Source organism: Amblyomma mixtum, chromosome 5 (assembly GCF_055824585.1).
Source record: "Amblyomma mixtum isolate Tamu chromosome 5, ASM5582458v1, whole genome shotgun sequence".
Lineage (NCBI taxonomy): Eukaryota > Metazoa > Arthropoda > Arachnida > Ixodida > Ixodidae > Amblyomma > Amblyomma mixtum.
In genome coordinates, this window is record NC_143016.1 from 195,868,933 (window position 1) to 195,896,403 (window position 27,471).

General features: G+C 47.8%; 1 long non-coding RNA gene and 1 pseudogene across 5 annotated transcripts; one reads left to right on the forward strand and one right to left on the reverse strand.

Annotated features, from left to right (window-relative positions):
- Nucleotides 1–26,324, forward strand: LOC149345351 (uncharacterized). Of its 4 annotated transcripts, none has more exons than XR_016283278.1 (3): nt 1–197; nt 365–432; nt 19,758–20,335. It is a non-coding gene; the product is annotated as an uncharacterized LOC149345351 (long non-coding RNA). The 4 variants fall into 4 exon arrangements; XR_016283277.1 differs by lacking the exon at nt 1–197 and adding an exon at nt 204–281; XR_016283276.1 differs by lacking the exons at nt 1–197; nt 365–432 and adding exons at nt 8,624–9,037; nt 24,792–26,324 and having other exon boundaries at nt 19,758–19,846.
- LOC149345352 (uncharacterized) lies at nt 9,493–26,333 on the reverse strand (annotated as a pseudogene). The gene is made up of 5 exons (XR_016283275.1): nt 24,783–26,333; nt 22,844–23,136; nt 22,001–22,186; nt 18,321–19,101; nt 9,493–10,982 (listed from the first exon to the last, which is right to left on the reverse strand). The product of XR_016283275.1 is annotated as an uncharacterized LOC149345352 (transcript).
- Nucleotides 26,334–27,471: the final 1,138 nt, after the last annotated feature.

Sequence of the window (27,471 nt, forward strand, 5' to 3'; positions counted from 1 at the left end):
GCCGGCGCTCCTTGGCTGGGCGCGCTTGTCGAAACCCGGCGCGCACGTCCGGAGCACCCGAAGGCTCGAGATTTCTTCGGCCGAGTATCGCGGCCACAAAACCGGCGTCAACGGTGAGCCCGGCGCGCACGTCCGGAGCACCCGAAGGCTCGAGATTTCTTCGGCCGAGTATCGCGGCCACAAAACCGGCGTCAACGGTGAGCCCGGCGCGCACGTCCAGAGCACCCGAAGGCTCGAGATTTCTTCGGCCGAGTATCGCGGCCACAAAACCGGCGTCAACGGTGAGCACAGCTACAGTTTTCTTATAGAGGTGGTACGAAATGTAAGTGAGATCTTAAATTTTTGTTTTGCTTCTCTCTGGCAGGTTGCTGTGCCGTGAAAGCGATGTCACCTTGCTGACTCGAACAAGGTGGCGAGCTGACGCAACACTAAGTTTGTTTGTTTGTTTGTTTGTTGATGGGGTTTAACGTCCCAAAGCGACTAAGGCTATGAGAGACGCCGTAAGTGCAAGTTGAGGCCAAGAAGATGAACAAAAGCACCAAAAAAGAATGACACTTTCGTTTGCTTAGCCTCATTCTCTTTATGCTGTCAAGAGCTGAGGCACCGAGCACGAGCACAATTGCCCAGTTTAAAGTGCTGATGCCCCAGCTGCACACAGCAGTGAAGTGAAGGCACTGTTCTGGGAGTACTACACTCAGTTTTCCACCTCATGAAGCCTGCATACACAGATGATAGCAGACTCTCTATTGAAAAGCATACTACACGCTCGTGGTGACTCCCTAACAGTCTTGTAAACCCACCAAATAATACCGCATACATCTGCAATGTATGGCAACGAAACTCTGCAGCACCATTGTCGGTGTACTGAAAAAACTGCAAGAAGAACTTCCCTAATATTCAGCGCGCAGTTCAAAAGCGAACTGCTTTCACCCCGGTGCCCTCTCATCGACAGGCAGCTCTGACAAGAGCTGTTTATTCACGTACACACACACACACACACACACAGAGTATGTGTTTTTTTAATTAAAAATGTCTTAACAGACACATACACTCTAAATGTATGCAGAGCCTGACTGGCATATATTGAAATTATGGGGTGAAACATGCCAGTGCAGAGCAGGCAATGAGGCATGGTGCAGCGCAGCACCTTGGATTCGTGTTAAGCATGTGTGTTTTTGGATTTATGGAGCATTAGAAACTAAGGCTATCCATGTGCCAAGCACAGGGTTGAAAAGTGGTTGCTGCGGTCAGAGACCATTAGCTTTTAATGTGCTGCAGTTTGTTTATGATATTTCCTTCTTTTAGGAACTTTACTCACTGTAAATCTGCTGTGGCAATCTTTGCTAACAGTAAATTAAGATTCAAACAGATATTTTTATGTAGAAATTGTAAAAAGCTTTTTTTTTACTTCTTTGGGCTTTCTGCATAAAAAATGTCTTACCGTAACCAATTTTGCATTTAATTCACAAACAGGTTTTCCTTGTTTTATTAGCATGAAGTTATGTGGGTTGTGGTTCGTGGGGTTTAACATCCCAAAGCGACTCGCGCTATGAGGGACGCCGTAGTGGAGGTCTCGGGAATAATTTCGACCACCTGGGGTTCTTTAACGTGCACTGACATAGCACAGTACACGGGCCTCTAGAATTTAGCCTCCATCGAAATGTGACCGCTGCGACCAGTATGGAAACTGCGTCTTTCGGGTCAGCAGCCGAGCACCATAGCCACTGAGCCACCACGGTGGCCTGAAGTTATGTGTAAGGCGCATACGTCTGATGTGAGGTGGCATAAGTTCAATAAAGCATTCTTTGGTTTCGACGTGACTTTGATTTGCCCGAGATTCTGCTTTACCAGGTGTACCTTATTGTTGATTGCATTATCTGAAGTGGTCCGCTAGTTCTTTTGTAGCTTACTATCCACCAGCTTCAAGCAATCTATGCGGAATATTTACTTTTTCTAGTTTCTCATCATATGCTCATGCAGCACTCCCTTCAGCTCTTTTGCTACTGCATATGCTGACTTGGCTCGGGACCCAGCATAATTTTATTGTTTTCCATTTGTTGTGGCTGTTACTGTATGGTGCTTGGTATCTTCTAATAACAATTTTACTGAATTTTTTGGAGTGGAGTGCTTTCAGCAAGCTTAGAGAGTCAATGCAGTTTATGCTGCTCTCAATGTTCTCACCTGGAGTTGTTCGGTGTGCTTTAAAATTATGTGCAGACTGGGATTTTCATACTTAGTCTGCAAGAGAAATCTGTACCACTATCGTAGCCATACCATATTGCCGCCATATTCTGCCCATCACACTTTTGTGCCTGCCGCAATGTCCTCTATCTTGTCAATCCCAGTCCCTAATGTAACACCCTAAAATGGAGTCAAGTCTGTTGTTGTTAAAGTGTAGGAAAATATGTATGCCTGCAGCAGCAATTGCTATATGTGCTATCTTAAGCTATGGCTGGGCTGTGACCAGCGGAAATAAAAGGGATAGGGAATATTTGCTGAAACACAAAGAACAGAGATATCAAAAAAGGATGGGGGCAAAAATGTATGCAAATATGTACGTGAGACCAGGAATCAAACCTATATCCTGGTTCGTGCAACAGAATGGTTTTGCCGCTGCATTACCACACAGGCCCATTCACGTTTAAGGTTTCATTCAATTAGTTAAACCAAGCGGACATGGCAAGGAGACCAATGACAGAGAAGGTGAACACAGAAGAGCAAAAGTAGCGAGGAGAGCATTTGATGTCCATATAGCAATGACTGTATAAAGAAGCTACTTGCACAACTATGAAGTAGTGTGTCATTGCATACTAACGCTGAGCACAAAGCTTGAAACAGTGAAGCACTCTTCATGATGCTGCGTTGATGCATAAAAATCATCGTAATTAATATTGGTGAGGAATTTCTTCCAAATACCTATACTGCAATTATTCTTATACTTTTAACTGCTTTATGAAAATAATTAAGCGACCTCAATAATTTACTTTTGGAGGTGACTTGAAAGTTGCATTGACAAACACTTGAAATCAGAATTATTTTATTTAACATCATGACGATGTTGGGTGTGCCGACAAAAAGCCAATGGAAAAGCTTGATGAGGCCGACACACCCTACAGAGGCATTGCAGTCGTACATAACATGGCACTTTTAGAAAACAAAAGAAACAGAAATAACAAATCTGGTATTAGGTGTTAATCATTTTGGACTCCTTACTTAAATGCCATGGGAGAGTGCAGCTCAACATTTGACAACCATAATTTGTTGGTATCCTTGGTACATACCATTTTAATGTCGCTCACGTAGGGTATTTTTGTTCTCCGCATTGCAAGGCTGACAGCTTTAGCGTTGGACAATTAGTTTTATCAACACGGGCTTTATACTGCCGTAGAAGTAAAGTTTCAAACAGCTGTGGCAAACGTATAAGTCTAAGTTCATTGAAAATCGGTTCGGAGTGTTCTAGCCGAGGAGCATTCATTACATTTCGAAAAGCTTTCTTTTGAAGGAGATACAAGCGGTTAATATTCGTAAAAGACGTGGCACCCCATACCAAAAAGCAATAATTTACAACAGAAGAAAACAACGCACTGTACAACATTTTCTTAATCTTCGGCATGAAAGATTTCAGTCGACACAAAATACCGACAACATTTGAAAGCTTGTTCACCACCACATCAATGTGATCATTCCAGTTCAAGTTTTCATTAAAAATAGCACCAAAGCTTTTTACCGTAGGGACTGTTTCTATAAAGTGACTAACCGATCCTTAAATAGAGTGGTGGCATATTTGTCAACTTATTACAAGGCCTGAAAAGCACAGCCTTCGTTTTGGCAGTGTTTATATTTAATAAATTATTTTCAGACCATTCTAGGAGCAACTGCAAACATTTTGTGCCTTGTTTTTTGAGATAGGGCAACTGTGCAGCTCTAAAGTGGTGTCGTCAGCATAAATGACGAAAATTGGAAGTCTACTAATACAGACAATGTCAACATAGAGAATAAACAGCAATGGCCCCAAGATACTACCTTGCAGTACATCTGAAACGATGTGCCTAGTATCAGATAAGTCATTGTTTATTTTTACTTGTTGCAATCGAGAACTCAAGTAAGACTGAATTATGCCAAGAAACTGCCCGCAGAAACCCCAGTGCTTGAGCTTAGCTAGCATTATTTTGTGGTTGATGCGGCCGTGGCCTCGTGGCAGAGCACCCGCCTCGGCTTTGGGAGGTGGTAGGTTCAACCCCTGCTGCCGGCTGGGTACCCACCAGTTTTCTCAAAATGGGTGCAAGTCATGCCCCGGCCTGGTGCTCGGCTTCCTAGGGTTGCATTGCTTGGGAAAGGAGCCTGCGCCTTCAGATCCCGTCACTGTGGGCTTGAAGACAGGTACAAAGCAAACTTTGTCAAAGGCAGAGAACTTCGTCACATTCATGAGAAAAGGGCCACAAGTCGGGCTTCTACCACACGAGGCGGATTTAGGGTTGCTTGAAGGGGGAACATATCTCTGATCCGTCAAGGCAGCTGTGGCCTAGACCCTTTTACCACGCATCTCAGCCCACATGCGCTGAGCACCAGGCCAGGGGAAATCTTGTACCCATCAAAGAAACCGGTGGGTACCCGGCGGCACTGGGAATGGAACCCCGCAACTCCCGAATGTGATGCGGATGCTTTACCACAAGGCCACCGCTTTGGTGAAATGGGTGCATTCAGGATTTAACACTCGTCATCGTTGCGTTCATGGGCCCAGTGCCCAGGCAGCACTGCAATCCATCTGTTTCACATGGCCGCTCTGTGCACGTGCATCTCGCCTCCTTGAGCTGCTTCACAGGTTGGAAACAAACCTTCATTGGTGCTAGTGCAGTTCATGTTAAAGACAGGCGCAGGCAACAGATGGTGGTTCTTGCCACTTTGCAGGCATAGTTGGCACCTTGTGGAATCAGACCGCGCCTGTGTCACCAACGTGCATTTGTTTTCAACAAATTTTTATGGGTGGCAACGAGTTTTCACGCCCTCCCTGTAAGGTGACACATCTCATGAAAAAGGAAGATTGTTTAGAGAGAGAGAGAGAGAGAGAGGGAAAGGCAGGGATGTTAACCAGAAAGGATTCCGGTTGGCTACCCTGCACAGGGGAAGGGAATGAGGGGAATTAAAGAGGAAAGAGAGAAGTAACGGGAAATAATCACAGTCTGTCAATTAAGGCAGTCGCTCTCAAAAAGCGAAAGAGTGCCTTGTAAGCCTTGATGGCAGTTGACTGTTGTGGCCACTGACCGAGGATCTTGGCCTCTGTGAAAGGGCGAGGGTCCAGGCGGTCCAAAGCACATCGCAGCTTATGTCTTTCGGCTACAAAGGCAGGGCACTCACACAAGATATGGGTGATTGTCTCATCACAGGCGCAGTTCACACAAGAAGGGCTGTCGGCCATCGCGATCCGGAAAGCATACTTATTCGTGAAGGCAACACCGAGCCATAGACGACACAGTAGTGTTGCTTCACGACGCGCTACATTACACGGAAGACGGAGGCGCAGTCCAGGGTCCAAAGTCCTGAGGCGACGGTTGCACAACTCACCAGAGTTCCACGCCGAAAGTGTGAGCTCCAGCCTCAAAGAACGAAGCCCACACGCTGCGTCAGCTCTCGTAACGGGGATATTAACGGGGATTCCATCATTGTGGGCAGAACGGGCAGCTTCGTCAGCCTGGTGATTGCCATGAATGCCGCAGTGGCCCGGCAGCCACTGGAAAATTATGTTATGTCCTTTCAATGTGGCGTCATGGTAGAGCTTGCGGATTTCGGCAACGAGTTGTTCGTGTGACCCACGGCGTAGTGCAGTTTGCAGGCCTTGAAGGGCTGCTTTAGAGTCGGTGAAAACTGTCCAGTCATCTGCAGATTCCTGACTAATGAACTGAACTGCAGCCCGTAGGGCAGCTAGTTCTGCACCAGTTGAAGAGGTGAGATAGGTAGTCCTCACCTTCATTAAAATAGACCTGGCCGGTATCACCACAGACCCAGCAGAGCTTGTTGAAGTTACTGAGCCATCTGTGTAGACATGTATGCGGTGTTTATGGTTAAAATGCAAATGATGCAGTGTCAGTTGCTTGAGAGCAGGCAATGATAAATCAGATTTCTTATTAATTCCAGGAATAGATAGGTGCACCCGGGGTTCATGGAGACTCCATACGGGTGAGCATGATCTTGATGGGTGGGCGAACTGCGAAGGAAGATAGGCACGGTGAGCTTGAATTACATTTGCAAATGCAGTATGTGGTCTGAGTACGGGAAGAGCTGCAAGATGATGACTCGGAACTCGCGTGAGGTGCCGAATGTGTGTTCTCATGGTTTCAACAGCAATGTATGAAGTAACAGGATGCTCCCCAGCGACAAGAATAGTGGCTGCCGTTGAGGCACATTTAGGTAGCCCAAGGCAGATTCGTAGAGCTTGCGCTTGAACACTTTGAAGTGTCTGAAGGTTTGTCTTTCTGATATTGTTTAAAATGGGAAAGCTATACCGCATGTATCCCAGGAACAGCGAACGGTACAGTTGAAGCATCGAGCGTACAGATGCACCCCAGGACTTTCCCCCGAGGAAGGAGAGAATATGAACAATCGCTGTCAGTTTCTTTCGCATGTCGTAAAGATGGGGACTCCACGAGAGGTTCCTATCGATAACAACGCCAAGGAAGCGATGGTTTTTCTCATAGGGAATGGCGTTGCCATTAATATAAATGGGGTAACTTGTCATTTTTTTTCGCGTGAACGCCACGAGGGAACACTTCTCGGTTGAAATATTTAGGCCCTGCTGACGAAGGTATAACGTCAGTATCGTTGCCGCCTTTTGTAGATTGTTTAAATGTGCATCTAAAGCCTGCTGCTGTCAGCTGCTTTGGCAGCAACCACATTATGAATGATTAGATATGTATGTTTGGCTGAAAACATCCCTTGCCTAGATGCTCTCATCTTAGCGCAGTCAGCTGGCATACATTACATGTGGCTTCAACAGAGCACACATGCTCATGCCTATAAAAGCGAGCAGGTGGCATGGAAAAGCACCACAGGTGCACCTACAAAATGCTTGCCCCTCTCGCTAGGCTGTGCTGCGGCACTGCAATCAACGCAGTAGGCTTCATCACAGGTTGCCTGTTAGGAATTGAAATATAATGCAACTACTTAGCTTCAAAGTGAACTCTGAACACACCCCTCAGCAGACCTTACACTACCTGCAACTCACATCTGGACATGTCAGTCCTCCTGTTATTGCATTTGTCATGAGCTGTTATGAGCCAAAATTTTATTTTGAGCTCGCAATACTGAAATATTGCAGTTTTGTGTGTTTCCTATAACTTGTGCTGAAAGATGGGATAGCCACAGCCTTTAGTATGACAGCTTGCATGAGTACCCCATATGCCCTTTAACAAGGAAAGTTTTTGCTATCTGTAGTGTTCATAGTTTAGTCACGAAATAATAATACTGTTCATGAAGAATGTGCACTTCACGAGAATCAAGTGTGTGTTTAGTTAACACACACTTGATTCTCGTGAAGTGCGCATTCTTGAGGTTGGTACACTAACATTTATTTGGTCGAATGCATAGTGTGCCAGTGTTAGGAAAAACTACAGTGGGAAGGCACATGTGCAACACAGACAGGTAACTCATTTCAACTTGTTTAATGAGTGGCAAAGATGTCAAAGCATACACGCTTATAAATTGGCGATAAACAACCAGAAGAGGTTTGTATTGCATACTGCGTGCCCACAGCACAGCAAAAATTCGACCCAGCCAAACAGCACGTTCTTCAGCACAAGGTGACCAAAGCATTTTGCGGTTCTCCAATTTGAAGTCGGTACGAATATCTCACCACAATGCACGTGCTAGGCACTTGAGCATGTCCTGACAATGTAACAACACCAAAATTTAATCCACCTCGACAATGGTCCACTAAACCTTATTTGGCGTCACAGCTTCCACTACGTGCCACCACATCACGACGGTAGTGTTTTGCGGTGGATATCTAATGAGGGATACAGAGAAGAGTAGGTCGTGATGAGAAGTCACCAAATACCAGAAGTAGAGCACACAACAGGTCTGCTACTGGAGGGTAAAAAATAAAGCAATGACAGACCAGCAGCGGCGGACTGTATCGCTGAAATCAACGTTTTTAGATCCAAAAACGTTGGCTGAAATCGCAATGCCTATGCGATGAAGCGCCTGTAGAACGAAAGCATTTGCGGGGGCTGACTTCACACATTAAGAAGGAACGCCTCGTCATATTACAAAGGGAACTGCTAGAAATCGCTGCTGAAAGACTGCGAAGATGCAGCCAAGCAATGTGCCATTGAGCAATGCGCATAAAAATTTTTAAGAAATGCATCTTCCACCCTGGAGGCAGCCATCTTCGACCAACAGGCCAACCAACAAAGCAAGGTCTGCCCAATTTGGCGGAGTAATAACACAAGCAGTTTTGGAACAATTTTTTTAAAAAAATGCACGCAAAGTAGTGCATCTTGTAAAATAAGTATAAAATAAAATAGGTCGCAAAATTGTAGAACAAATAGGTTACGATTAGTGCCAGTTTTCCATCGATCACGAAATTGGCGCGGCAGCAACATCGTGATTGCCATCAAGTCAGACGTTGTATTCAATCCAATCCAATCCGATCCGATCGTATAATCGTATTGGCGCTCTGCAGCCTCTGCAGTGTCGGTTTAAGTTCGCTGCAAAATTAATTTATTTCCTTCTTTATTGTTTCAAAGTTATACTATGGAAGTTAATGAAGCACTTACGCTTACCACGGTTTGACCCTCGGCGACTGCGATCAGCGAGTCGAGCTACGTAGGCTCGATGTGCCCCACACAGCGGACTCCATCCTCCATGCAGCGAAGAGCCCCGCCACAAGAGATGCCCGGAACGAAGCGTAGTTTTTCGCTTCGAACGGCATGTGAGCGTCATCGCCGGGACGCCACGACAGGTTCCTCGAACCACAGTTCATGTCCAACTCAAGTGTACGCGTCTGGCGACAAGGCTGCGGCGATAACCAACCAGCGAAAAGGTAACCTGTCAGAAAACCCAACACAGCCGTGTGAAAATCTAACGCATTAAATTTCCTGCAAACTGGGCAGCGTCCCTTATGATGTTAAACACTTAAAATATACGGTGCCTCTTCAAAAATGGGTGCCAACTAAGTGCGACAGTCAGAACTTGCACGCCACAAATACGATGTTGAAGCACTAGCTGTGGCAGTCGTTTAGTCGCGGATAGGATGGAGACGAAGGAGTGGAAGCACTGGCCTTAAATAAGCTAATTTAAAGGTTGGATGTTGGGAGCTTCGTTCACAGTGGGGCGTACCAGTACCTTCGACTCTGGGCACAAGCGTACGGAAGGGCGCTGTTGCTTGCTACTGCGGATGTGCTTGATGGTTTGATTAATCCGTGATCCAGATATAGCTCGCACTGCAGGTTGTTTTTGTTGTTTCCCGCTCGTATATATATTGTCGTATAGTTTCAGTATACACGATTCTGCCATGGGCACACTATCACGGATCTCCCCGAGAACGCTCGGGCCGAAAGAATGGACTAGGCGACAGTGTACCTACACAGACGCACATTTAATCCACTCTACGCGACACAAACCCTAGCACACAAAACTAACTAACAAAGCTAACACAAAACATAAAGACTACCACTACACATGACCCTGGAACAGCCAGTCTACTAGTGTTTGGCGTATGTGCTCACGGTTCGGTGCTGCTGATGCATTGCATGGGTCCAATAAGTGGCATCTAGATAGCTGGAGTCGAGGCGGCGTTCGAAGTGCTCAGGCTGGCGTCGCTGGTGGCGGCGTTGGCGTCGTCGTACGAGCTCCTGGTCCAAGTGCTCGTGGAGGCGTTGCTAGCGATGTTCGCATGGAGGGCACCACCCGGATGGGTGGCAACAGTGCTGGAGGCACCCCTGGCCGTAGCAAGTGGTTCCATCAGCCGTTGACCCCCGGAACGAGCTTAGGAATGGCAGGTAGTCTACGGTGCGATGCCATAGAAGTCGAGGTCACCGGAGCAGTAGCCGGTGTTGCTCTCTTCCAGCTAAGGTGTTCCTGACCCGCCGGAGCCTCCACTTCTCTGTTCTTCCCTCCCGTGCCACGTTATCCCTCGCGCTTTTATAGCCTCGTCGTTGGTACACGTCATCCTTGCCTTTGTCGTCATCGTCTTCTCTTCTCCACCAATACCCGCCGCGGTGTCTCAGTGGTTATGGCGCTCGGCTGCTGACCCGAAAGACGCGGTTTCGATCACGGCTGCGGTGGTCGAATCTCGATGGAGGCAAAATTCTAGAGGCCCGTGTGCTGTGCGATGTCAGTGCACGTTAAAGAGCCCCAGGTGGTCGAAATTTCCGCAGCCCTTCACTACGGCGTGGCTTGAGTCGCTTTGGGACGTTAAACCCCAATAAATCAAATCAAATCAAATCTTCTCCACCAATCAACTCTTCCCACCTCACCGAATACTTCTTCTTCATTTTCTTTATTCTGGGATTAATACACGTCATGCTTATCGTCATCCCATTCTTCTTTTCCAGATTTTAGTTCATGCTTCTATTTCCAATTTCCTAATATATGTGACACACGCACAGGCACACTCAGACTGACGTAGCAGTCAACAGTCACTTTGCAGCTGGGACATTGTCTGCCACACTGCGACACAGCGAATAACTGCGCTTGGCCTTTGATGGCCTGCCTGGTGGGACACGTTTCGAGCCTTTGTGCAGGCCAGGTCGTCTCCTTGCGATGCTTGTTGGCTGCACACTTATCTTGCCTCGGCACCTTGAAACCCTGCAGACTGCAGCTGACATGTTTATTAGTGCTGTGACAAAGCTCTGCTTGTTTGGAAGGCTTTTCAGTTTTTTCGCAAGTCTGGCTGTGTGCTTCATGCATGTCTGGTTGTTGTTAACTTCAGCCTTTAGGTGCCGAAAGGCGTCTATGAGGGCTTCAAAAGGGTCTTCCTCCAGTTCCTGAAACACACACAAAATAAACTAACAGTTTTTTGCTTAAAGGCTGCTGTTTGCCTACCCATGGGCTGATTGTTATAATCTATTGCATGCAAAGAGGAAGCTGAGCTGTGTGATTCTGATACTTGTCAAAGATACTGGCATGACACAGTTTGTTAAGCTTTCTTCCATCGAAAAATGAGCGAAGTTTTCTGATGCATATGTGGTAGAAGTAACATATTGATACAGCTCAGAAGTGGACGAAGAAGAAGTGCTTCGCCATCTCGCTTGTGACGAGGAAGAAGAAGTGGTTCGTCTTCTTGCTGGGGACCGCTCGGCAGACTGGAGTAGTTCTTGTGTCTCTGTGTGCTGTGTAATATTCGTGACAAATCTGGTGGAGGTGCGGGGTACGCTTCCAGACCCGCGTAGGCTACCGACCAATACGGATCTCACCCCAGTTCACCAGCGCCGCGGCCGCCGCCTCCGTGGAGCGTCCCCTGAATTTGGACTCCTTCCGGCTGCAACCAGGGCGACGCAACCCCGGCCTTCGGAGGCACCAGCTGCCATGGCAACTGAGACCACGCTCCCGGCGCACATCCTCTGTCATCAGCCACGAACACCCCCGTCGTTTCATGGCGACGTGTTCGAGGACGCCGAGGATTGGCTCGAGATATTCGAACGGGTTGCCCGTTACAACGGCTGGAGTGACAACCGTAAGCTCCACAATGTCTATTTTGCACTTGAAGAGTCGGCTCGGACATGGTTCGAAAATCATGAAGCTTCGTTTACGTCCTGGGAAGCTTTCTGCCGCAATCTTAAAGCCACTTTTCCGAATGCAGACCGTCGAGAGCGAGGAGAAGCTGCGTTACACTCGCGCAACCAGCGCCACAACGAGAGTGTACGCATGTACTACGAGGACATGACTCGCCTTTTTAAGCGCGCGGATCCCAACATGACAGAAGACAAGAAGCTTCGCCACCTCATGCGGGGTGTCAAGCAAGAGCTCTTCGCAGGACTCGTGCGCAGCCCACCAAGCACTGTGGCAGAGTTCCTCACCGAGGCGGCAACTATGGAGAAGACGCTGGAACAGCGAGCCCGCCAGTACAATCGCGACGTCAACACCTTCGGGCCTGATCCCATCTCCATGCCTCCCGGTATCGACGCGGCCTTTCTACGCGAGCTGGTCCGATCCGTCGTCAGAGAGGAACTGCAGGCCTTCCGTACGCCGTCCGAGACGCCATCTTTCACGCCACTGAGCGAAGTCATCCGGGACGAGGTGCGCCTGGCAGCACAACAGCACCAGATTTCCGAGGTTCCTCGCCAGCCTGATGCAAGGCCCACGTATGCGTCCGTCCTGCGCCAGGCCCCTGGGTACGACGTCACTGCCGCGACTCCAGCAGTGCTCTCGTCGAGCTCCCCTCGAGGTGACGCTCCGCCAGCCTATCAGCGGCCGCGAAAGAGTGAAGTGTGGCGTGCCCCGGATCGTCGGCCCCTCTGCTATCACTGTGGCGAGGCGGGTCACCTCTACAGGGCGTGCCCATACCGCCGCGTGGGCCTGCGTGGTTTCGCGCCGGACGACCCGTGCCCTCAGAACGGGGAACGACCGCAGGAGATAGCATTCCATCTGTCGTCGCGCCAGAACCACATCACGTCAGGCCACCAGGAGGCTCGATCACCGTCGCCGCGACGCTACCGTTCTCCAAGCCCCCGTCAAGCCGCAGGCTACTCCGGACGCCGTTCTCCCAGTCCACGCCGGGAAAACTGATTCCAGCGGCCTCTGGAGGCAAGGCCGCTGATGCCGGGACTTGTGAAGATCCTCCTGCGCCACTACCACGCGACGATGTTTCTCCGGGAGCGAGTAGCGACAGCATCCGACGCGCTACCTCCGATTTGTGCGTCAAAATTGACGGAATCGACGTGACCGCTTTGCTGGATACTGGTGCCGACTATTCTGTCATGTGCCTGGCCCTTGCCGTACAACTGAAGAAAGTATTGACGGGGTGGTCGGGGCCTAGCATTCGCACTGCTGGGGGTCACCTGATTATCCCTGCCGGCAGGTGCACAGCTCGTGTCGATATCCGTGGTTTTGTGTACGTCGGCGAGTTTGTAGTCCTCCGTGAGTGTTCGAGGGACTTGATCCTCGGTCTTGACTTTCTCCACACGAACGGTGCTGTCATTGACCTCCACGAATCACGGGTCACGTTCTCGACGAAACGGGCCGTGGCACGCACTGACACAGACGATTCACGCTTCACTGCTCTGCGACTTGTTGACGACGACGTAATGGTGCCACCCCGGTCCAGTGTGCTAGTTCTCGTGAGGAATGATTTATTCCACGACTACGAAGGTGTCGCTGATAGCCACGTACCCCTGCTGCTCGAGAAAGGAGTAGCCATCGCTCGCGGGCTCGTCCAACTACAAGACGGTTGTGCTAGTGTGCTCCTTACAAATTTTGCCAACGAGTTGCAGCACCTCGCCAAGGGCACGGCTGTCGCCTTCCTGCATGACTTCGCTGTGGTGCCTCAAGTGTGCGCCCTGGAGACAAGCCCTGACGACCAGGCCCCACCATGCCCTGTCCTTCCGTCCGTCAGAATCAATCCCGATTTGGCGCCTGAGCAGAAGGCGCTTCTCTCGGCGCTTCTAACCGACTTCGCGGGTTGTTTTGCCACAAGCTCCAGGGTCGGTCGTACGCCTGTCGCAAAGCATCGCATTATCACCAACGAGACTACACCACCCGTATGCCAGCGCCCATACCGCGTTTCTTCGACGGAACGCGAAGCCATTAAAAGGCAAGTGGACGAAATGCTCGCCGACGATGTCATTCAACCGTCGACAAGTCCATGGGCGTCACCGGTAGTCCTCGTAAAAAAGAAAGACAACACCCTGAGATTTTGTGTCGATTACCGCAAACTGAACAACGTGACGAAAAAGGACGTTTACCCGCTCCCCAGGATTGACGATGCACTCGACAGACTACGTGATGCCAGGTTCTTTTCCTCCTTGGATCTCAAAAGCGGCTACTGGCAGATAGAGGTGGACGAGCGAGACCGCGAGAAAACTGCTTTTGTGACGCCTGATGGTCTATACGAATTTAAGGTGCTCCCGTTTGGACTATGCTCAGCGCCGGCCACTTTCCAACGCATGATGGACACTGTCTTGTCTGGGCTCAAGTGGCAGACGTGCCTCGTATACCTGGACGATGTCGTCATTTTCTCGCCCACCTTCGAGCAACACTTGGAGCGGCTGCGCACAGTGCTCCGGGCGCTCCAATGTGCGCAACTTACGATCAAGCCCGAGAAATGCTATTTCGGTTTTGAGGAGCTTCGTTTCCTCGGCCATGTTGTCAGCGCGCGCGGTGTTCTCCCAGATCCCGACAAGACCGCTGCTGTCTCCAGTTTCCCGCGTCCCACTGACAAAAAGACCCTTCGACGTTTTTTGGGACTGTGCTCTTACTATCGACGATTCGTCCAAGATTTTTCCAAAATAGCTGAACCCTTAACAGCGCTGACCAGAGACGACACACCCTTCTTGTGGGGAAGCGACCAAGAGGATGCTTTCGTGGAGCTCCGCCACCGCCTGCAACGTCCACCGATACTCGCCCATTTCGATGACACCGCAGCAACTGACATACACACTGATGCTAGCAACGTAGGCCTTGGGGCGGTCCTGGTACAGTGGCAGGATGGCGCCGAACGAGTCATCGCATACGCAAGCCGTACACTTTCGCGCTCGGAATGCAACTATTCAACGACTGAGAAAGAATGTCTTGCGGTAGTCTGGGCCATCAGTAAGTTCCGCCCATACCTATACGGAAGACCATTTCGCGTTGTCAGTGATCACCACTCGTTATGCTGGCTGGCCAGCCTCAAAGATCCATCTGGGCGGTTGGCGAGGTGGAGCCTCCGTTTGCAGGAGTACGACGTAACGGTCGTGTACAAGTCGGGGCGGAAGCACCAAGATGCGGATTGTTTATCACGCGCGCCAGTGGACCTTGCTTCCCCGGAAATCACTGAAGACTTCTCTTTCCTTGGTGCTGTTAGCGCAACCGATATGGCGCAGCTTCAAAGGGAAGACCCAGAGTTAGCGCCGCTCATCGCATACCTGGAAGGCTGCGACGGTCCCCGCATTCCTCGTGTTTTTCTTCGTGGACTCAAATCCTTCACTCTGCAGAACGGCGTCCTCTACAAGCGCAACTTTGAGAGCAACACTGCAACATTTCTGCTCGTAGTCCCGTCCGAGTTGCGACCTGGTATCTTGAGCGCTTGCCACGACGAACCATCTGCCGGCCACCTGGGGGTCAGTCGTACCTTAGCGAGGATTCGGCAGAGGTACTACTGGCCAAGATTACTTCCATCAGTGCGGACATACGTCAAAACCTGTCGCGACTGCCAGCGCCGTAAGTCTCCTCCCTTCAAACCCGCAGGATTTCTTCATCCCATAGCGCCTCTGAAGACGCCTTTCCAACAAGTGGGAATGGACCTACTCGGCCCTTTCCCGAAGTCATCCACTGGAAAACGTTGGATTGCTGTCGCGACGGATTATTTGACGCGGTACGCTGAGACAACGGCGCTTGCAAACGGAACTGCTGTCGAAGTGGCTACGTTTTTTGTACACAACATCGTGCTGCGTCATGGCGCTCCTGCGGTTATAATTACTGACCGTGGAGCTGCTTTCACAGCCCGCTTGACTCAGGCAGTCCTAGATCTGACCCACACCAGCCATAGGCGTACAACAGCGTACCACCCACAGACAAATGGTTTGGTAGAGCGCCTTAACAGAACCCTGGCCGACATGCTCTCCATGTATGTGGATGTGGAGCATAAAACATGGGACCAAATTCTCCCATACGTAACGTTCGCTTACAATACGGCCCTGCAAGAGACAACGCGGCTCACGCCCTTCCAGCTTGTCTTCGGTCGTCCAGTTGTTACTTCTTTGGATGCCATGTTGCCCGTCGACCCTCAGTGTGACCTAGAGCCAGATCTTGACGTCGCCACTTTCGTTCAGCGGGCTGAAGAAGCACGTCAACTGGCCAGGCAGCGAATACACCGTCAACAGCACGCCGACGCTGACCGCTACAATCTCGGACGGCGATTTGTTACGTACGAACCAGGCGACCACGTGTGGGTTTGGACACCAGTTCGTCGCCGTGGGTTGTCCGAAAAATTACTGCGCCGATACTTCGGACCTTACCGAGTTCTCCGCCGCATTAGCGACGTGACGTACGAAGTTTCACCGGCAACCCCAGGCCGCCCTTCGCGCAGACCACCGCATCCGGATGTTGTGCACGTCGTTCGTATGAAGCCGTACCACGACCGTCCTGCTGATTGTACTTGACGCTGAGTGCCGCCGGTTGTGTGTCGTGATAGCTGTGTCTCACTTTCCGTGTCTAACCCATTTTCCCCTCTGTGAAAGCGGCCCGCATCGAGGCGATGCTGCAGGGGAGGGAGCAATGATACAGCTCAGAAGTGGACGAAGAAGAAGTGCTTCGCCATCTCGCTTGTGACGAGGAAGAAGAAGTGGTTCGTCTTCTTGCTGGGGACCGCTCGGCAGACTGGAGCAGTTCTTGTGTCTCTGTGTGCTGTGTAATATTCGTGACAATATTATTCATAAACCTTCTTTATGGTGCTAGTAGCTACAGAATCATGGTTGCTAAGAGGCAGCGTGCCATTTGGCGTGTGTAGGCTGTTGCTGCTGTGGGCAACAGAGAGGCATGTGAGAGGAGGATGATGAGCCATGCAGATGATGCAAGCACATCGTCTGATCGTGGGGTGGCTTCACAAACAGTGGCATCTGGGCCTCTCCACTAAATTTAAATTTACTTCCTCCATGGTCTAAAATATGCATGAACTGTTGTTAGGTCCGCTTGCTTTGGGGGGAAAATTTCATAATTAAGAATTTCTGCAGAATTCTTGTTAGTAACCACAATTTAGTTTTTTGTTATTGCAGACACCAATCGGAGCGAGAGAATGATAAAAATGTGATTGTTTTTTTTTAATTCCCATGAAAGCCAGCCTATTGTTGCACAGTTTTGGTGATGCTGTGACATGCTAGACCTCTGCATATACATAAGCAAGTGAACGTGTCGAGCTTGGCGGCTGTAGTGGCAACGTGTTCACAGTCCTGTCTAGGAAAAGTCATGATACTGTCATCTTTCGAAAGAAGCATTAATGGTAGTGACAAAAAGTTTCTAGTTTCGAACAATGCTCAACATCCATTCTTGGGTTTTTATCTTCTATGGTACCAGGCTTTACATTGATGAGTGAGGGAAGTCCGAGGCCAGACTAATGCACGGCTGTGCCTGGCTTGCATGCATGGTCACAACAGCATGTGTAGGATTGTGCACCATGGCAGACTTAGAGAGATAAATCAGTCACTGGGAGACATTGTGTCAAACAAGCACCATTCTTCAGGTGGAGGGAATACCAAGTATTACCTGATGGTGAACTACAACCAGCACATGCTATTTTACTGAAGGTACATTTGAAGTACAAGGGTTTTTTTAGAAATAAACGTGTATTTATTTTGTGTGTTATGTTTCCTGCAAAATGTTGCACATTTTTCTTTATGATTTCACAGAATTTTAAATTCTCCACCACAAAAAATGTACCGTATTTTCCAGTATATAAGATGCGGCTTTTTTTTCAAAAATCTTGCTGGTGCGTCCTATACAAGGGTGCGTCTTATATGCGAATTTTTCGTTTTTTTTTCTTCCGAGTTCAGAGATTACTCGGGTTCATGCTCAAGCTTTTTTCACCGAAAAAATATCACTACCAGTAACGCGGTTGTAACACGGTTAAGGCTTAAATACCGGAACCGCCTTGCGGAACTTTTTTTTAGGTGAACTTTATCATGAAACGGCAGGGATGACATCTTCGGGAGCACAAACGTGCGGCTGTTTCGGAGGCCCCAAGCAAAAGTAATGAGAAATGCCAAAAGATGGCGACAATCGCACTTCTCGCCATTGTCAAGACAAGCCAAGACAAGATGTACTCATGGGGAGCTCATTCGTTTTTTCTTTCTTTTTTGCTAAAACGTGGGCGGGTATGACGTGGGTGTTGCCTTTTTCAATCACTTAGCGTTGGTTAAGAATTTCTCACAGGTACGGTGCATATCGCGATGGTCACGCAAGCGGGTTTAATTAAGCCTCACTAGCCTAACTGGGTAAACTGGGGTGCGCCTTATACACTGGTGAGTCTTATATACGAACTTTTTTAATGACAGCTTGCATATATGGCGGGTGCGTCTTATACACCAGAAAATACGGTAGTCACTTGTCATCAATGACTATGGTTTAAAATGACTCCGGCTAACATAGAGTTGCCGTAATTTGGCTTGCAAATGTATAGCGCCATAGCAAACCTGGTTCAGTGGTTGAGCACTGGAGGTTTCCCTACTTTCTGGAGGGCTGTACTGGGTAGTTGCAGCTGTTGAGGTGGAGGGAGTGTTCCAAGAACATCGGTGGGAGCCTCGCCGCACACAGCATTTTGCAGCGCTTGTGTCTTCTCATGGAGGCCTTCGAAGAAATCAATGCCGGGGCAGTTGTCTCCGAGCGCAAGCTTTCCAAGGTTGTAGCGACCTTCTCTAGTCAGCAGAGGTGCATTTGGGAAGACCCCACCAAACACTTTGTGCACGAGTGCCTGGTGTTTACAAAATGCACCCTGCTGTCCAGAGCTGCAGGTGCACAGGCCGATGTCAGACTACACCGTGTAAAACTTGCTCTCTGGACTGCCACTTGGGGCGACATAATGCCCATCTCCGTCACACCTGATGTTGTTTTCGGTACCTTCTGGCAGTTTCTTCAGAAGCCTCTCATATTGCAGCATGTGCCCAGTGAGTGGGCATGGTCAAGTATTCTGTGCAAGAAATACTTTTCCCACACAACTGAGAGGAACTCAGCTAGGGCCACAACATTAAATGCTTTAGTTCTATGCAGGATTATGTCTTTCAGGACCCTAATCGAGGCCTCTGAATAGTTGTTGGTGTTGTGGCCCCGTGTCTTTGCTGACAGTCGGAAGAGCAGCACCCATTCTTCTTCCTTCTCCAGTAGCGCTTCAGTGAGGGTGATGAAGCCCTCGTGCTTTTGGGAGCGAAGGTCTTGCTTGGTGGCCTCTAGTGCCTCTCTACTATCAGCGTGCATGATCTGCAGGGTTGCCAGAAAAAGAAAAAAAGGAATAGCGCCGATCAGAAGCACTTAAACACTAGCGTAGTACATAAAAAAACTTCATATTTCAGTTATGAACCAAGTTATAAGAAGTGCATTCCAAACATTTACATGCAGTCTAAGAGCTTAGCTTTATTATTAGTCACTGTCCAAAATTTTCGTCACTGGTGCTGCCATTTCAAGAGCGGTTGCTGTATTGCAGTCCAGCAGCAGGAGGAAACACTAGTATAGCTTCAACGGAATAGTAAAAACTTCACTCAATTATGAACAAGAACAAAATTGCTGCAATTATTCAAACATACATTGAGTTTGTCAATTTGGTCTACAGATCCCAGGAAGATCGAGCAGGTGCGTTAATTTTGGGCACACATTAGGAAAAGTTTCATGAAGGCCTTGGCAATGATTGAGCAAGCATTCATGCAGGATTGCAAGACCTCTACGAAACACTGTTACCAAAATTCAACTTCTTGAATTGGTTACAAGCACGGCAGCAGATTTTAACTCTTGTTATGGGTCATTTTATTGCCATATTTGTGATCCAGATTCTGGCCACTCTTCAGAACTGGGAGGGAGTGCATTGACATCTGCATGGAGCCACATAGGGTTGTCATAAATGTACAAACTTTTTGTTCCAGGTCACTGCTGGGGCTACCTGGTGTTACACTTAGGACCCTGAGAGAAAGCAGCCATCTTCTCTGGGCAGAGTCCATACTTGCCGTGAATGGTGAGACAGGTGTAAAGTCAAGTGCATGTTCAGGACTTTCCTTGGCATCAGTGGGATTGTGTAAAAAAAAGCTGACACCAGAAGGACGAAGAATCAGTTCCACCTGCTACTGTGCCATTTTGCAGCACCTGGAGACATAACCCTAACAGGCCTACTGAATCATTTCAAGGCTATCTTTTCCAGATTTGCTGGTTTTTATGGATAATTTGATGCCAGCCATCTGTTCAAGTTTTCCATTAATTCACAAATCATGAATACAATCTAGCCCACTTATAACGACTGCAGTTATAACTAACAGTTATTACAAATGAGGTAGAGCTACCGTCAAAAAATCTATTAGGGCTATGACATTGCATCTTAGATAAAACGAACAACCTTGGCTATATAACTCTGTTATAACTAACAAGGAGGCGCTGTAAGCTCACTCCCACAGCCTCCCCGCTACTGTGATCTCCCAAAGAAAATGTAGCTGTCTCTCCCTCCCCCTTCCTCTCCCCAAATAAATAAATAAAAAAGTGGATTTGAAACTTAAACTACCGGCCAGGTGTGCTCCAACAGGCTACAGGGTCAGTCAGTGCTTGCGTGCACGCCTGTTGGGTAAAGCATGTAAAGTGGAAACAGAAGCATGGTAAGCTCTAGACAGGGGCAGTGTTGGAAGCAAACTGCTGCACATGGCCGGTGCCTAGTCAATAACAGCGATTTGAGAAGCTTGAATACCAGTCACGAGGTATGCCTTGTAGGCATACCTCTTGACTGCGCGGCTGTCTCTGCGCGGCTGCCGCGTCCAGGCAATTCGTAGACAGCAGATAGCTTGTGTCACCCTTGTTTAGAGCTCTCGAACAGTGTGCGCCGTATGATTGAAAGTAGCAGCCATTGTTTTTTGGTAAGGTGCTATTTCCCATCTAGTTTATAGGCCTATTCGACTGTATTCTAGTGGAAAGATTGCTTCAAGACCCTAGTAGTCACGGCAAGCTATAGCTTTATTTGGAGCTCTATGCGTTACTTGAGAGCTTTACAGAAGGGTCGTGTATACTGTACATTATGAGTGCTCATGCGCTGCAGTAGCTTTGTCGCTGCACCCTGACAACGTTTTTGAGGATTGGAGACGAGGGCTTTCACCAGTTGCCGTGAGTGCCTCATTTACTAACGGTATTACCACGTCATTGAAACAGCTCGTCTGCTGCTTAGGGCTTGGCCACGAGCACATGACCGTTCTGGAGAGCTTAGAAAGCGGTTTGATAGGGTCTGCTTCGAAGAAACAGGCATGCACAGCAGACCTTTTAAAGAAATAACTTTCACTTTTCTCTGGCTGTATTTTTGAGCTGTAATGGGGCAAGTCCACTGACTACAAACTTTGGATTTAACGAACCCAATCCACATGACCGTCAAGTTCATTATAAGTGGGCTCGACTGTATACCGCTATCTACGATCATGAGGTTATGTAGTACAGCTCCTTATCTGAACAGTATTATTGTCTCTCGCCACAGTTGCAAATGGTCTTTGTTATGCTTGCTTGTCGCTGATACTTATGCTGCCGCTACTGTGCTGCATAAGTAGCCCCACAATTTTTTTATTGCATCTTTCATATGCTGAATTGAGAGGCAAAAGCTCTGCTGTGTTTGGCTGTACTTTTTGCAATTACTTAGTGTGTGTTTGATGCCTACAAACTGAAACACAAGTGGTCAATGCATTGGCTGTGTTGTCATGCACTGGACATGCTATAGCACCCATTCTTCAACCAAATACCATAGGCCTGCACAGCATGCATGCACTATGCGACTTGTGAGACATCGTCCTGTGACGTAGTATCAGTGGCACAGTACCTGGCCTTGCCACCGCTGTGGCTCACCGGTTACGGTGCTTGGCTGCTGACCGAACCATCGGATGTGGGTTTGATCCCGGCCGCGGTGGCCGAATTTAGATGGAGGCGAAATTCCAGAGGCCTGTGTACTGTGCAATGTCAGTGCATGTTAAAGAACCCCAGGTGGCCGAAATTATCAGAGCCTTTCACTGTGGCGTTCCTTGTAGTCTGAGTCACTTTGGGACATTAAACCCCCATAAAACCATAAAACTTTTTCTTCTGAATCATTCACTCACTGCTGTTTCTGTATGCATTCAAATTTTAGATCACTGATTATGAATAAATTCCATACCTTTTGAAAAATGGCCATCAATGACTTCCTTTCACTTGGGCTGACACCATGCTTGGCAAGCGTCAGCCACCGCCACTCAGCCTGTGCCACATGAAAGTGGCATAGGAGCTGCCTGGCTTCTGGCCAGTTGTCAAGAATTGCTGCTTTCTCAGCAGCACTGTTGTCAGTCATGAAAGTCTCTGGTGCCTGCAGACAAGAAATAGCCACATACTGACAGCTGTGCAACAGCTAAGTCATTCCCATGACAGATATATGCGGGTGCCGGATAAGTTGATAACCAGATAACCTTGCTACATTACCCTGTGTTGCTATGATGATATTTTTCACTTCGGTTTTGATGGCATTACTGAAAGGGTCCTAACTCTGTGCATGCATAATCTATATCCAGCTTGATATTTAAATGTAGAGGTGACATTTACACAGTGTAGTTCACATGTCAGACACTCCAGCTGTACAGCTTGTTCATTTGTGGCTCAAATTTTAAATGAAATGGACTGCTACTGACCTGACAGGTTGGGCAAGCAGGAGTTTAGGCAGCATTGGTATGGGCTTGCATTAACTCAGATTTTTTTTTTATCAAACAAGATGAAAAGTCCAAGATTTTGAGGTTTGCAGAGTGTCACACCTCCTCTTGCAGCAAACAGCTGAAGCTTAAAAGTTGTAGGCGTGGCTTGTAGCCAATACTGATATTGTTAAGAAGTGCCTCTTGGAGCTTGCAGAAAGTACAGGCTGGAGCAGACCCATATTCTGAACCAATGTTGCCTAACTCGTGTAATCTGCAATTACCTGGCATTCTTTCAAACAACATGCAGTAAGTATGATTTGCAATTTTCCTGTGCCCACCTCGCAGCCTCCAAAGCAAAAGGGGTAGTTGTGCTTCAGGAGCTCGAAGCTAGCTGAGTAGCCCTGAGTAGTCTGGCTGCTGTGCACAATGACTGCTATGGGTACAGCACCAGCTGATGTCGCTGTCAGCATAACTGTCACGCTGCTTCTTGTTGAGTCACATGACGCCGTGGAATCAACGAAGATGACTTCAGATGATTATTCAAGCAGCTGGGCACGCCTCGTGATTGGAGTTACCAGGAGAACTGCCCAGCTTCCTGCCCCTCCCTCTGAGTGCACCTTCACATCAACTCCTGCATAAAAAGCGGGTTTTGATGGTTTGGTATGGCATAACATGAAAGCATAGTTTGTGTTGCAAAACAAATTATCACCTTTATGAGACACTGAGAGCAAATTGAAGTTTTCCTGCATCAATGGATTACTGTCATGTGGACGAAGAGCATATTTTCAATGAAAACAAAATATTTTTGTGTGGTAGGAAGGACAATAAAATGAGAGATGGGTATTGTCAGGTGAGATTTTTTGTTCTATAGAACAGAGGGTTAGGTGCCTGAATAATCTAACTTTTTGTACCGCTACTAGCTGTCCACTTTCATCTCACCAGGAAAATAAGACAGCTAAATGTGCAAAATAAAACTAAAAGAACTCTCAACACATTGTCATCAGCACCATTGCAAGTTTTTATCAAAGTGCTCCAAAAATACTCCACTGTTAACTCCTAATTTTTTTTTCTTTTTTTTTACCAAAAACATGCTTGTATTGTATGTTCTCTAAGTTTGGTGGCCATGCAATATTCCTTTCCAGCGCAAATATTTTTTAAAGTTACCATTTCCGTGGCCTCTGTTCAGGTGATGGCTGTATCACCTATAATCAAGACTGCATTTTTGGCATCAAAAACATTCCTCATGCATTAAAACTTTCTGGCCACTTCACTGACAAAATTTTCATGCTGTATTAGGTCATCCTAGCATTTTATGAAAGGACTCGTTTTCAGTCGGGCTTTCAGCCATGCAAGCCAGATATGCTTGTTCACATATTTATGCTCACTGCCTGCTAGGTGGATGTGCTACATTGTAGATTTCTAATAATTGGCTGAAAAAGTTTAGGGCATATTGCTTTTGTAGTGCACAGAACAAATATTTGTCACTAACTTGTTGTGTTAAAGAAAGCTATCTCCTGACATTATAGGCCTGAATAAATTTTTGGCATTAAATAGATTGCTAAAGGTGCACTATGGTAGGCAACATTTTTGGCATCTTTGTGTAAACAAGGTGAGAGCTGGAAAATTTTTCTCTTATTTATTAATAGGTGCTTTTAATTCCCAGCTGGGGTATTGCTATGCAGTATCTATGTGTCGCAATCGAGAAAGCGATCATGCTTACTACATTGTTGCTGTTTATTGTCCACCCTCATCAGTACATTCAGTAGGCTAATGAGACACATATTTGAACTTGTTTCACTTCTTCCAGGGCAGTAATAATGCATTTAGCTTTAAGTATGTGTCTTCTTACAACAACACAACCTGGCAAAAGTGACGACCTTCTCTCTTGTTCTCATATGGTCTAATGTTGTGTCCATAATTATTGATTCTCAGTTCAGCTCTGCACTTGTGCTGAGTGCGCCAGTTTGTGTTGAAGTGGCACAGAATAAGAGACTGCTGGAGGACATCACAACTCAGCCTGCTTTTAGTGATGAGAGACAAGAGGTCCTGCTGTATTGCTAGTTTAGCAGCATTGTGCATGGACGCTCCCGTGCTGTGGTGTGGTCACTGAGCAAAGCAACTGGACTGGAAACTCTTACAAAATTGGTTTAGCCTTCATACTGACATGGCTGCTTGTTAGCCACAGGGTGATATACATAAAGGAACCCTTGTGGAGGGTCAGAAATAAACTTCCCGAAGCAGCAGAGCATTTCAGGACCTCCTCCTGTTTTCTCTTACCTTGTTCAGCATACTCAGGAATCTTCTCCTGCAGCCTCCCCAGTGGTTCGGAAACTGTGTCGTAATGCTCCTGTCGCCAGCTCTTGTACATATGGTAAGCAGCCCTTTTGTTTGGGTTAAGTGCACCACTGGCAAGTTTCAGCAGGCTTCCAGTGTCACCTTCAACACACAGAGATGCTTCGTGAAGGCGTATCGCATCAGCCGGGGTAAGTCCATCGGCAAAGTACTGATGGAAAAGTTGTTTTGTGCCTTCACTGCATCGCAGAAGGCGAAGAGCAGCTGCACTTGCTGTTGCATGATTGTGCAACTCGATCACTGCACACAGCGGGGGGTCTCTTCGCAGATATGCGTCATTCTTCTGCGTGTTATAGTTGACTTTTTTTATCTTTACGTCGATCATTGCCTTGCAGTTTGTTGTTCACTTGGAGGATTTTTTGTTCTTGTTGAGGTGATGGAGGTGGCACCTCCAAACTTTGTGACACACCATTCTGCAAAGGACACATGTTCATTCTATAACACACCACTTTCTTCAATTTTCTAGGTAGCACATTTAGATTCTAGCTAACTGTTCAGGTTTGGATTGGACAGTTAACGTTGACTAAAATAATTTGCAGAGAGCAATAATTAAATTGCCAGGCAGTTTGTTATCTTAGAGGATTTTCATGAACTACTAAAGAGATTTTTTTTTAATGTGTTGCCAAACTGCAGAAAGCGCGGAGTAAACAATGCAGACCTACTTTTGACATTTTCCCTCCTTTTGGGCGCTGCAGATGATGCATGATGTGTTCGCAGCAGCACTGTAACATTTCACCCACTCCGAGGCCCTTTCTTCGCTGGGAATGTCGCTTCGCAAAACGACAGTGCCCGTTGTCGAAGCAGAAACATCCCGGAGGCATTGCCAACCGAAGCTAAGGTCTTCATTGGGAGGAGCATTCATTCATTCATTCATTCATTCATTCATTCATTCATTCATTCATTCATTCATTCATTCATTCATTCATTTTGAGTAGCAGGCCAGATATTCATTTTTCCGGCCAACCTCTCTGCCTTTCCCGTCAATAAATCCTCCTCCTCTGCCTAAAAAAAAGTTTCGTTTTGTGCATATGTATAGGAACACAGTGGTTGGCTTATTGCAACGCAAAACACAGCGGTTACTTGTGCTAAATTTCTAGTATGGTTGGAAATTATTTATCAGGTGGGCTATACCTGAGCGATTATGTCATTACATTGACACAGAAAAATAATGTTATGGGTGATGCATGAGCCCTGCCTGCACGAGTGCATCGAAAACATGCTACAAGGTACGTACTGCTTTCAGAAATGTTTACAGCGCTCCCGAGTGCACATGAACGTGAAAATATGAAACTTCATTTTCATTGGCATGTATTTTTAAAACAGCGGTACCCGGCAGTCAGCTTAGGCAGGAGGTACCGGGCGGGAGTGCGACGCATTTAAACAAAACTTGCAGGTATATTTTTATCATTTCACACCCTACCTATCAAGGCGCTCGTTCGTTAGCAATTGGCGAGTGCTTTGGAGAAAAGTTTTACAGAGTATGTAACGCCATTTAGAAGCTATCTTTTTTTTTTAAACGTCGGACTTTGAGAAGTTTGTGCAACACCCTGCATGCTCCCAACAGGGAGCATGCAGGGTGTTGCACAAACTTCTCAAAGTCCGACGTGCTGCCAGTGCTGCCGCGTATGCCAGATTTACTCGCTAATGCGATCATTCAAATTAGACAACCTACACAGCTTTACACGAAAAGTTCACAAATGGCGCGGTCGAAAGCGAAACGCGTACCGCAGCAGACAACAGAGTAGACCACGCTGTTCCGTAGGCAACTCTAGAACGCCCCCTATGATGTTTGCAAACACTGCCTGCTGTTTCCACCTTTATTCTGAAAATGCCCTAGGAATAGTAAAAGTACCTTTTTTGTCAACAGAAAGTCCAACCTTGTGAATCACACCACAACGCACGCGAGTTCCTTGCTGCTTTTCTTTTATTTTTCAACGCAGTAAAGGCGGCGCGACAAACGCAGCCGATGTAGAAAGTCGATTGCTGGGAGCAAGTTTTATTGCGGCAAAAACATTTTCTGAACAAAGCTTTTTGGTTTACATATGATTCCATTATGTTTTAACATAATTCCAATACGTTTTAACAAACATATAGGATGTAACTTTTGTTTTCTTACTATTTATGTTTGAAGTGACGTAACCGGAACTTCCGCTGCTGCACTTTCGGGCGAACGGAAAGACGCCACGCCGCTGCAGGAGAATGTCCCCGCGGCAGTGCTGTGATCTCTCTCTCGTGTCGACCGTTGGGCCGGTTGCGAGAGAGAGTGGGCATTCAACGCAAGGTACGCCTGTCAGAGGTCGCTGGACCCCGCTGGACAGGCTCGAGCCGCTGCAGGTCAGAGGACACGTGCGGGCGAGCTCGAGTAAGCACTGGTCCGAACGGCAAAGGCCGGCACGGACAAACAGTAACGTACGCACCTTACGCTGTCTCGGAGGGATCTCTCTCTCTGGGCCCCGCTCGGACGGTTGCGCAGTGCGCGGCCGCCCAAAGCGGGTCCCGGATTCCCGCCAAAAGGCGCCAATGGCAAAGGCCCTTGGGGAGCCGGGGCGGAGCTGTGGCTAAATGACAGTGATTAGTCACCCAGCCGCCTCTCCACCGCCTGAGGCGGGAGCAA